The sequence below is a fragment of the Centruroides sculpturatus genome, unplaced genomic scaffold, assembly GCF_000671375.1.
Source record: "Centruroides sculpturatus isolate CEXI.00-Female unplaced genomic scaffold, Cexi_2.0 scaffold538, whole genome shotgun sequence".
Lineage (NCBI taxonomy): Eukaryota > Metazoa > Arthropoda > Arachnida > Scorpiones > Buthidae > Centruroides > Centruroides sculpturatus.
Genome location: NW_019384775.1, coordinates 513,101 through 523,296, shown reverse-complemented (window position 1 = coordinate 523,296; position 10,196 = coordinate 513,101). Strand labels below are relative to the sequence as shown.

Below are 10,196 nucleotides of genomic sequence, written 5' to 3'. Positions count from 1 at the left end.
TAGTACTTTTCGTACTTTTAGTAATACACGTTAGAAGTGTTATGGCCCTGCTCAGTCCTATATTTCGCGGTATCTCGGTTGAAACGTCTGACTTAATCTTTTAGTACGCTGTATTTCCGAATTAATAAAAAGATGTAAATTTTTCTTTTCGGGCAGAAATACTTGGCCCGTTAAATCCGAAGGTCTGTAAATCGAGAGCCTACTATATTGATAATTTCAAGAATTTGCACTCAAATGTTCTAAATCTACTACTTGAGTCTATAGCTGTTTGGATTGTTTCCAAATAAAAACAATTGCAATTGTATTACAAAATTTATTAGATTTTTTGTAATCACAGTAATTTTTACAAGAACATTACTTTAATATATTTAATGAAAATACATATTGAAATTCTTAACGTATAATTGTAAATTTTGATACGACAAATATCGTAAGTTAAATGATAATATATATAATTTAAACATAATTGTCTGCAATATTTAAACTCTCAACAAACAGGATGGTGAATTTTCTATTTATTTGAAGTTGCTGTTAACACATTTCTAAAAATAAAGAAATAAAATTATATTATAATTATATGATATATACATAAATAAGATATAAGATAAATAAATGTTCACAAGACGCGTTGTCGTTGTTAATATAAGAAATAAAAACTATGTAGCATAGTGTAGCATGAGTTAAAATTATTTGGTAATTTAATAATAATTATTTTGCAAATAGAATTATTTCGTCATATTAATAAGTTGACATTAAATCTAAAACCATTCAGCATAAGCGGCAGTTTTATTAAAAATTAATTCTACAATTAAAAGGTCCAATGTAAAAAATTCACTAGGTCACATTTTCCTGTTATCAAGATAATTGAGGTTATAGATCTTAAACATTTCTTTAAATAATTCCATTATATATTTTAAATTAGCAAAGATAAACCATAAAACGTATCTTTGTTCTGCATTTTATGTAGTTGTACAGTTGTACGTATTCGTTTGGTATACAAAAATAAATACGGTATATGGAATAAAGGATTTTTTCACTCAGTGCATTGCACTTTCCATTTGCTGTTTTAATGAATGAAAATTGAAAAGAAAATGTGTTCCATGTTTATTTTTCGCACATACAAACTCTTGTGAATGTTAATAATCACTACAATTGTTACTGTTTCTCAGTATTTGTTACACGATTATCTGCATTCTCATCAGATATTTCTTGCAGCACACTGTAAAACTTCTTTCAGATTGTTCAATTGTCACGAACTCTTTCCTCACACAACTTTTTATTTATGAAAACTGTATTTCTATTGCACATCTCGTGCATACTTCGTGGTATGTAAGCAACGGAAGTTTATAACAAACATACAATTCAAGAAATTTTTGTATAAACCAATGTCTTAATTTTCGGCAACTTTTCTTTTTTATAAAGCTTTCCATTTAGAAAACTCTGTTCTCTAGAGTAAGGTGTTCCGGATTTTCATGGTTTATTAAATATTATTGTGGTAATTAGAAATAATTACCACAATAGTATTTAATAAACCATGAAAATCCGGAAAGGACTAGAATTGGGTCTCAGGATGGCCGCGCTAGAAGTTATTTTATCTCACCTAGTAGTAGAGTAAGAGTATCACAGGATCCGGTAAAAGATTATTTGATTTTCAAGAACCCAATAAGTTTTATATTTTCGTTATTTTAATTAACGTATATAGGCCTATATAATCAAATATTCCATGCTTTAGTATAAAATATTTCAATATTATTATTTACTTTTTGTCAAATTGTTTTATTAGATTTGCCATGTGACTCGAATTGTTAATAAACTATTACAATATAGAATTTCATATGCTGTATTTCATTCAGAAATTTTTATCTGCATTTATCTGACTATCTAATATATTGGTGAACTAGATTCGCTTTTATGAATTGTTGTAAAGCTTGCGGAAAAGAATGAAGTTTCGTCAGGTAGACAAAAAATGGTATTAGGTAATTTTCTTTTAAATGCTCAGACTGATATTGGTATCAGGAAAATTTTTTAGGGAAACATCGATGAGAATAATGTTATTCTTTCGAATAGACTGTATACAAACTATTACATTTTACTCATAAGAATTTCCAAACAAGAAAACCAGTGGAGCATATGTTCAACATCGATTCGAAAACTCTTATGTATAAAAAAAAACAAGAAATTCATTGAACGAGTACTTAAAATTTCGGCAACGTAATATTCTAGCTACTTAGAAAACGTGTTATATATTTTCTGTATTTGAAAAACTTTAGCTTTAACAAATTCTGTTTGAAGAAAATTGGAAGTTTATTTCAGAAAACTTATTTCTACATTTATTTTGAATTTATTTGTAATTTTTATCTATTTTGAATAAATTACTTGTTTTTATGTCTTTAATTTTTTAATTTTTAAAAGAAAATCAAGTTTATAAAATTAATTTCTATACAAATCTGAATGAAATCATTAAGTTAAATTTAAAAAACGTAAATTATTATTATGATATTACCACAAATTTCAACATCGACTCTTGCTTCGTTTTTGCTTTAATCTGAAATAAATAAAATAAATAATATTAATGAAAATTTTGATTCTTAACATTAAAAAATATAACGTAATATTATCGTAATATATTACGATTTATAAAGATTTATTCTAGTTATTTTATTAAATTTTCTCTTATGATAATAAAAACAAAATATTATTTAAAGTAATTAAAACAAAAATAAACAATTATTAATATTTTAATCATTTTAATACTGTAAATACTTACTACAATATGTTTTAACGAATTCTTGTAACAAATAATATACTGAAAAATAAAATATTTTATACAATTAACAAGGCCAGTATCACTTTTGGCATTTCATAAAATGTTAACATCTAAACTAATATGTGTTGTTATTATTGTAAAATCAGTTTAGTTAAAAACTTACTTTTTTAAATGACTGACAATTTTCTTCTTCACAAAATTTCTTCACTTGAGATTTTCCTGATGGGATAAGGTCAGTGCAATTCGACAAGCTTATATCCATCTAAAATTTCCATAATATCATTTCTTGTTTCAATATTAGAATGTAAGTCCTTACTTAACGTCGTTTCATTATAACGTTGACGAAGAAAAAATATAAATACATTTGTAATCATTTACAGTTGTTGTTGAAGTTTCTTTATAAACACGATTCGATAAGAATATGTTAACCGAATTCTTTTCTAGAGATCTGACCATTAAAATTTGCATTTATTATACTTTTACCTTTTTTTAAATAATGTGAACTTATATCCACATTAACAGAAAAAGACATCGTTTAATGTCAGTATAAGTTGCAAACACGACTTATTCCCATTCACCACTTTTAATTTATGTAGCCTCCTCTATGGAATCGCTGATTGTTTGTTTTTGAATGGCGTGGTGATAAGAGATACTTCGTACAATTTTCGCTTTGAAAATATTTATTATTCTTATCATCAATGAGGCAGATTAAGTCTCCCTACCCATATCACCCACCATCATACACGCCGATTCCTCTTTCTTTAATTTTTTATAACTCTTTCGTGAGAACTAACAGGACTTTTTTCATCAAACCCATTATGTGGGTTCAGTCAGACCCATAATGATATGGCCGAACCATTAATCTTTCTTAAATGTATGTGTAGCTTAAATTTATTTCAATGTTAATGTTAGAAATGTTTCGAGTCGTTATTTAGAAGTATGGTTGTGTTTGTGTCCCGAAATATGCCTATAAGAAATTAACACTTTTTTATATCAATTAGCATATGGTAAAATTGGTTTCTTTGTACGTTGTTTCCCTTAAAGTCACAGTCTCCAAGAACGTATCAACGACGTTAAGTGTGAGGACTTACTGTTAAATATGATTTTAAAATATCGCCTATTTTAAGTAAGATTTATATTGTAGTTATTGTTACGAAATTATTTACACGTAATTGAAAATAGTAAAACGGAAACGTAACTTGACTCCGAATAGGTAGTAAATTTTAAAAAATATTTAAATTGAATCATTAATCATCATCATTTGTTCCACATTATTAATTTTTCATTAATTAGTCGCATTTAACAATACTACAGATGTATGAAGTAGTACTGGAGGTAGAACAGAACAAGTTTTTAATTTTATTGAAAATCGAATAACGGAAATTAAAATTTCGGATGGGAAAGTAACAAATCTCCCCCTTTCTCAAGACTGCTTGCTTAACATGTCTCAAAAAGACTTCTATTTCAATAAAACTAAGAGAATACTGTTTGTGGATAAATTTAGATCTGATGTTTTTCAAAGTAAAGAAAAGGTCTTATACTGTGTAATTTGTGGGGGTAAAATACTTCTTATAAAAGATTTCAAGTAAGCCAACATTTAGATATGGACGATATCCACAGCCGGTATGTTAAAATTAGAAAAGAATGCAAACCTGGACAGACAACTAAATTTCTAATAGAAACGACCATCTAAATGAAAATTTAATTCAGCTTTATGTTTGACATTAATACTGTATTTAGATATCAATTGACAAAACAATTCAATGGAACAATACATAGCAAATGTGATTGTTTGTGTTTTGTCATCTGACAATGCCTCTATATCAGTTTTTCTAACGACGAAAGTTTTAGAAAAATCCAATCATCATAGCATGGCAAAAGTTTTTAATTATGCTTTGGTATTCTGTGGCTCAAAGAAATCCAACATGAGAAAGTACTTCTGTTTATCAGCAGCGCTATTTCTATACATGTTGAAGGTTGAAGAAGATTTAAAAAGCTGATATACGAAGCTTTTATATCTTAAGCTAAGTTCATACTGTATGATTTTTGTGCAATTACGACCTACGAATCCATGACAAGCGACAAAGTCGAACCAATTGAACTTTATCGTTTGTCCTTTGGGAATTAATCTGATGAACACTAAGATCGTAAAGCATCGAAAATGAACAAAAAGTTTTATTGAAAACTTCAGTTATATGACAGTTATATTGGGTTACAGGATATTAAATTAAGTTTGTAATTGTTAAAAAATTTGTTAAGTTATAATTGTAATAAATAAAAATTTGAAGAAAAACTAATTAATTCATTGATTAAAAACAAAATAGTTATTTCTTTAGTTAACTGAAATTATAAAGCACTTTTTTATACTGAAAATATGGTTTCTAAATATAAATGATAAATCGTTTTCGATTAGTTTTCTAGTAAAATTGCTTAGTCTGAACACCTTGTCGGCAGTATGACGTCAGAAGCGATTAACAAAGCGACTTTTGACGCAGTGTGAACTGGACTTTTACTTCTCTAATTATCCTGTGTCTGTATTAATGTGTATATTCACTAGTAACAAACATTAAGAAAATAATTTTTAAGACATTTATTCGAGTTCAAAAGGCTTATTCCAGGATTGTCTTCCCAGCTTATTGTTTCACTGAGTGATTGGTTGTGGGGATTACTACGCAGACATTTCGATAAAATAAAAAGTGCTGCAGATACCTTTGAACCCAACAATACTGTTGCAATTAGGCATTGCCAAAATTTGCTTAATAGAGGCTCAATAAAATATGATCTTTCATACATTAGATCTATCTTTCATTGCCTTGTTGATACATTGACCAATCTAGAAATTAGAGACCAGCCGCTTAGTAATTCCTTGGATTTAATTCAGCAAGTTTCTAAAAAACTTGAAAATGGATAATGTTCAATAAACAAAACAGTAAAGAACAATCTAAAAGGCATACTTAGGAAAAATTTGGGAATCCAAACTATACAAAATATTTCAGATATACAATCCTTTAAACTGCCACCATTTGTTTCCAGGCCATGGTGAAAAAGTGAGGGTGTCAGTTTATCGAAAACGACATGCAAATAGCAATGTCAAGATAATAAGCATAATTATCACTTTAGTTTATGTTACTTTATTGTTTTTCTCTCTTATTAAAAAACCGGTTCAAAGTAGTTTGAACTACATTATTTCCTCGAGTCATGCAGATAAATGTAGCACTTACCTGCAGAAAATGCCGAATTTTCTCTAAATAAGCATGAGCTTCTTTCGCAGTTACTAGAGGACTCTATGTTATCCTTGAGAATCTTTCAATAACATCGCAGTTCTCTTATCAATACCGTCTGAATTACAACAAAAGGAAATTGTGATTCTACCTTTATTCTTCTTGCAACCTTTCACAGATACATGAGCAATCGTTTTGTCAACTTGTAATCGGTAAAATAAACGGTTTCATGTATGCTGTATACATTTTTCATATCATACCGTTATATTATTGTCGACAGATTAGTTATTCCCGCTTCTAGAACATCCAAATCAACTTCAGCAGTTTCACCGTGTTTCTTTCTCATGACAAGCCATGACGCTGTTTAAATCGATGTAGCCACCCATTGCTGTAACTAAAATTTCTTATATTCATCTTCTGCCAAAATATTTCTGCTGTTTTCTGATCACATCATCTGTAACAGTGCCATTCTTTGCATTTACTTGCGCAATTCAATTCCAGTTTTCTAGTGGCTCTATTTTCTGAATTCATCCACTTTCTTTTTTGGTTTAAAATATATCCTACCATCCTTCTATTTACATTTTTCTTCCAGACAAGAGAAAAGTGACTGGTAATATATTTTTCAAAACAGGATAGATGGATTTCACTATATGCCCAGATTTCTTGTTTTCGCTGACTGTAAGGATGGTTTTCTTCTCCATTGCGTAAAAGCCTAAAACAATCGTAGTACAATATATACTCTACAGAAAGAATTCAGAGCACGAAACGATTTAAACAGTTCCAGACTCGACTGACAAATAAGTATCCTGCTCTTTGTTTGGACCTTGTACAGATCTTAGCCGTCGTAACAGAATTTTAGTTCATAATTATCCTCACATTACTCATTCTATCACATTATTCATCACTCTTCATTATTACATACTTATATTTTATTTCAACTTCTTAAATTTGGAAGTTAACATTACAATAATCGTAAAAAGAAAAGATATCCGTTTAATGTATAACCTATAGGCTATAATGCAAATAAATTTTTTGACAATACGAAATTGTATCAATAAAAAAAAAAAGTGTATTAACAACTGTTTCTGTTTTCAATTCCATCTCTTTTCGTCTGAAAACCTTTATGGACTTAGCCGAACCCATGATTGGTTCGACCAGGTCCAATATGGGAGCAGCTGGGTGATGAGAAACAGATCAACACCGAGTCCCTAAGAGCGGTATCCTGACACATTATTCTCTCGATCATCCAACCGTCACAGTTTTTTTAATAATATAATATTTTTTATAAATTATTTTGCTTCAATTAATCCAAATTGCAAAAAATAAATAACATTTAAATACGAAAAAACTAGAAGAAATGTAGCTTATTTCTAAAATAATTATTAAATACAGTTAAAGATACAAGATGGCGCTAAAATTCCAACAGTAGATAAATGCCGTTTTTCTCACATATTTTTGTCCATAAAATCGATCTGTTAATTTAATTAAAACTAAAAATAATTACAGAAATTAAGAGATGGAATATTCATAAAATTTATTATAGATTATTCCAAAGAAATAATCTCACACGTAAAAGAATGATTATAATGAGTTGCTGCAAATAAAATTGCAAAATGGAAAAATCTAACCACATGTTATTTGGATTTTGTTATCATAGATTAATTACTTCTCTCTATTTTAATAAATAATTAGCAACTCATCCAATCAACAAACACGCTTTAATATTTAATAATTTATTGGCATTAGAAAAATTTTCTTGGCGATTAACAATCTTGAAAGTAATTAATTATAATCTAGNTAGGAGTTACGCATTCAAATACAATTGTCCGATTACTACAAAACTCACGTAGGGCTTATATTTCAAATCAATTGTCAGGCTGTTATGTAAATGATTACAGTTGTGGTCTGATTACTCGCCACGTAATAAATACCACAAGAGTGCATTAAACTAGCTACCCCAGTATTCTATAAAAAACGGCTCGCAGAAGCTTACTGTGTTCAGAATTTCCAGTATATCTGTTGTTTTGAAATCTTCGTGCCTGTACGACGCAGTCGTTGCGCAAAGCTGGGCTAAAGGAATCAAGATATTCGTTCGCCGAATTGCCCATCGTCTCGGTCGTTCTGACGTGACTGTATTAGGTGCTGAAGTCAGTAGATACGCCGGGGCACATGCACGGCAGCTAGGCTCTGGACTCCCCAGACAGACATCAATGGAGACGGTTGCATAGTCGTGAGACAAGTATGAACAGTTGCAACGACATCTTTATCTACCAGAATCGGTGGCTGAGTGGATAAAACAACTGAACATTAGTAGTTGATTTTAGGTTTGCGCCTGACCAACGGGTTGGCCCTGCGGAGTGTTCTTGGTTTTTTTCGCGTGTCTAACACATAAATATAAGCAGTTTCCCGTAGAAAGTCCTCCGGGGAAACATTCCGCCTTGGCAGATTTCCCATGTGTTGCCTTGACATATTCCATCAAACTATCCACCATTCTGAACTAGGTGGAAGATTCGCTATAGAAAAGTTTCTTCCCGACCATCATCAGAGACAAATTTTCATGAACGGCAATCGCTACGCTTTCAACATCGTCGGTTTCGTTTTCAATGGTTGCATGACAGAGATGAATGGACACACAGCTAGAGTTTCTCAAGAATGTCTCCATCACGTTATCACATTTTCTTGGCCTGCACTCTCTCAACGAGCATTCGTGGAACCAGATGGGACACTAGCTACGGTCATCTATGAGTTTGAGGAATCTGTAGTGGCAGTTCAGCATCTGTGGTTAAACCTATCGCAGTGTGGCACAGGGTGCCTGTAAGGCCACCGTGTCCGACACATTACCGCAAGTATGCAGACATGAGGAGGTCTTACAAAGTACTAAAGGTTCCTTTAAATTTTCACAAGAAATTGTGCCTTTGCTATGATGTTGTAATTACGTTCTTACTAATAAGTTGCATTCGATTCCAACAACTTTTTGGTGCGTAATTTTTTTGTCAGTGAGTGTATTTTGAGATGATAACTATTTTCATCTTAACACTTGTGGAAGCATATTTTTTTACTCATATTTAAGCATGATTTACAAACACAATTATACGTTTTACTTATTTATTAAATTATTACTTTTTAATTAATTAACATAAATCTATGGTTTATTTTTAAAAAAAAATTAATAGATGCTAAAAAGTTGAAATGAACTATAATCAAATGTCAGAAGCGAATATTCCGGAATTACTATTAGGCTATAAATATAATGAATGAATTTCTATTCAGTTTTACAATTATTCTTAATAACAGAATATTAATTCGTTCTTATGCTTTTTATCCGTGTATATGATCATATACAGGGATAAAAAGCATAAAATTACTAAATCAGCTATTGTAACCATTAATATTGAAATTTGAAATGGTTAATAAAGTTTTTGCAGTGTATGATTAGTTCTTATTTACTTGTTATAATAGCTGAGTTAGTAATTATATGAAGAACATTAATTGTTTAGTTATACACTAAATCATTATCGCAATAAACTAGAAATTGAAACGCTATTTATTTTACTATTTTATTCGAACACACATTAAAGAATTTTATTTATATAAAGTTGTAGATTACATTTTTTATCTTTTAAATGAATGCTTATAAATTAATACAGAAATGAAATATTAATAATTTAGTGTGATAATTTAGAAGATATGTAAGCAAAATTTGAAGTGACAAACATAAAACTCGAGGAAAATTGCTTTTTTGTTTAGAAATTCAAATGTATTGTCCATAGATTTAACGGATATCCACAGGTTAAAAATGATCTGAAATATTTCTTTTGTCACCGTGAAAAAGCGAATTTCTACTTCAGAATACTGAATAAAATAGTTACTATCAATAGTATTTCAGTGTAAATAAGAAAATTTGCACTTCGCACCTTTCACCCTTGAATTCGAGAATACTGAATATTACATAAGAGAACATTCAAATCGCTTACGAATTCGTTACAAGACTACAATACGTGATTGATCATAGTGGTTTTAATGATAAAAATAAAAAACTTTTGACTACCGTCATGTATGAAAAAAACATTAAAATAAACTAAACATTTTTCAGATGTAGAAATTATAACTACATAATTTAAAATATGTTATTTAGAAGTAATAGGCTATACTATTTATATCAATTTTGAAGTATTTATTTTCATACTTTTATTAGATTTAAAAGTATA

The 10,196-nt window shown here is 29.6% G+C and overlaps 1 long non-coding RNA gene across 1 annotated transcript; it reads right to left on the bottom strand.

The window, feature by feature from the left end:
* Window positions 1-417: 417 nt before the first annotated feature.
* Window positions 418-3,022, bottom strand: LOC111629079. The gene is made up of 4 exons (XR_002757275.1): window positions 2,931-3,022; window positions 2,768-2,806; window positions 2,504-2,545; window positions 418-542 (listed from the first exon to the last, which is right to left on the bottom strand). It is a non-coding gene; the product is annotated as an uncharacterized LOC111629079 (long non-coding RNA).
* Window positions 3,023-10,196: the final 7,174 nt, after the last annotated feature.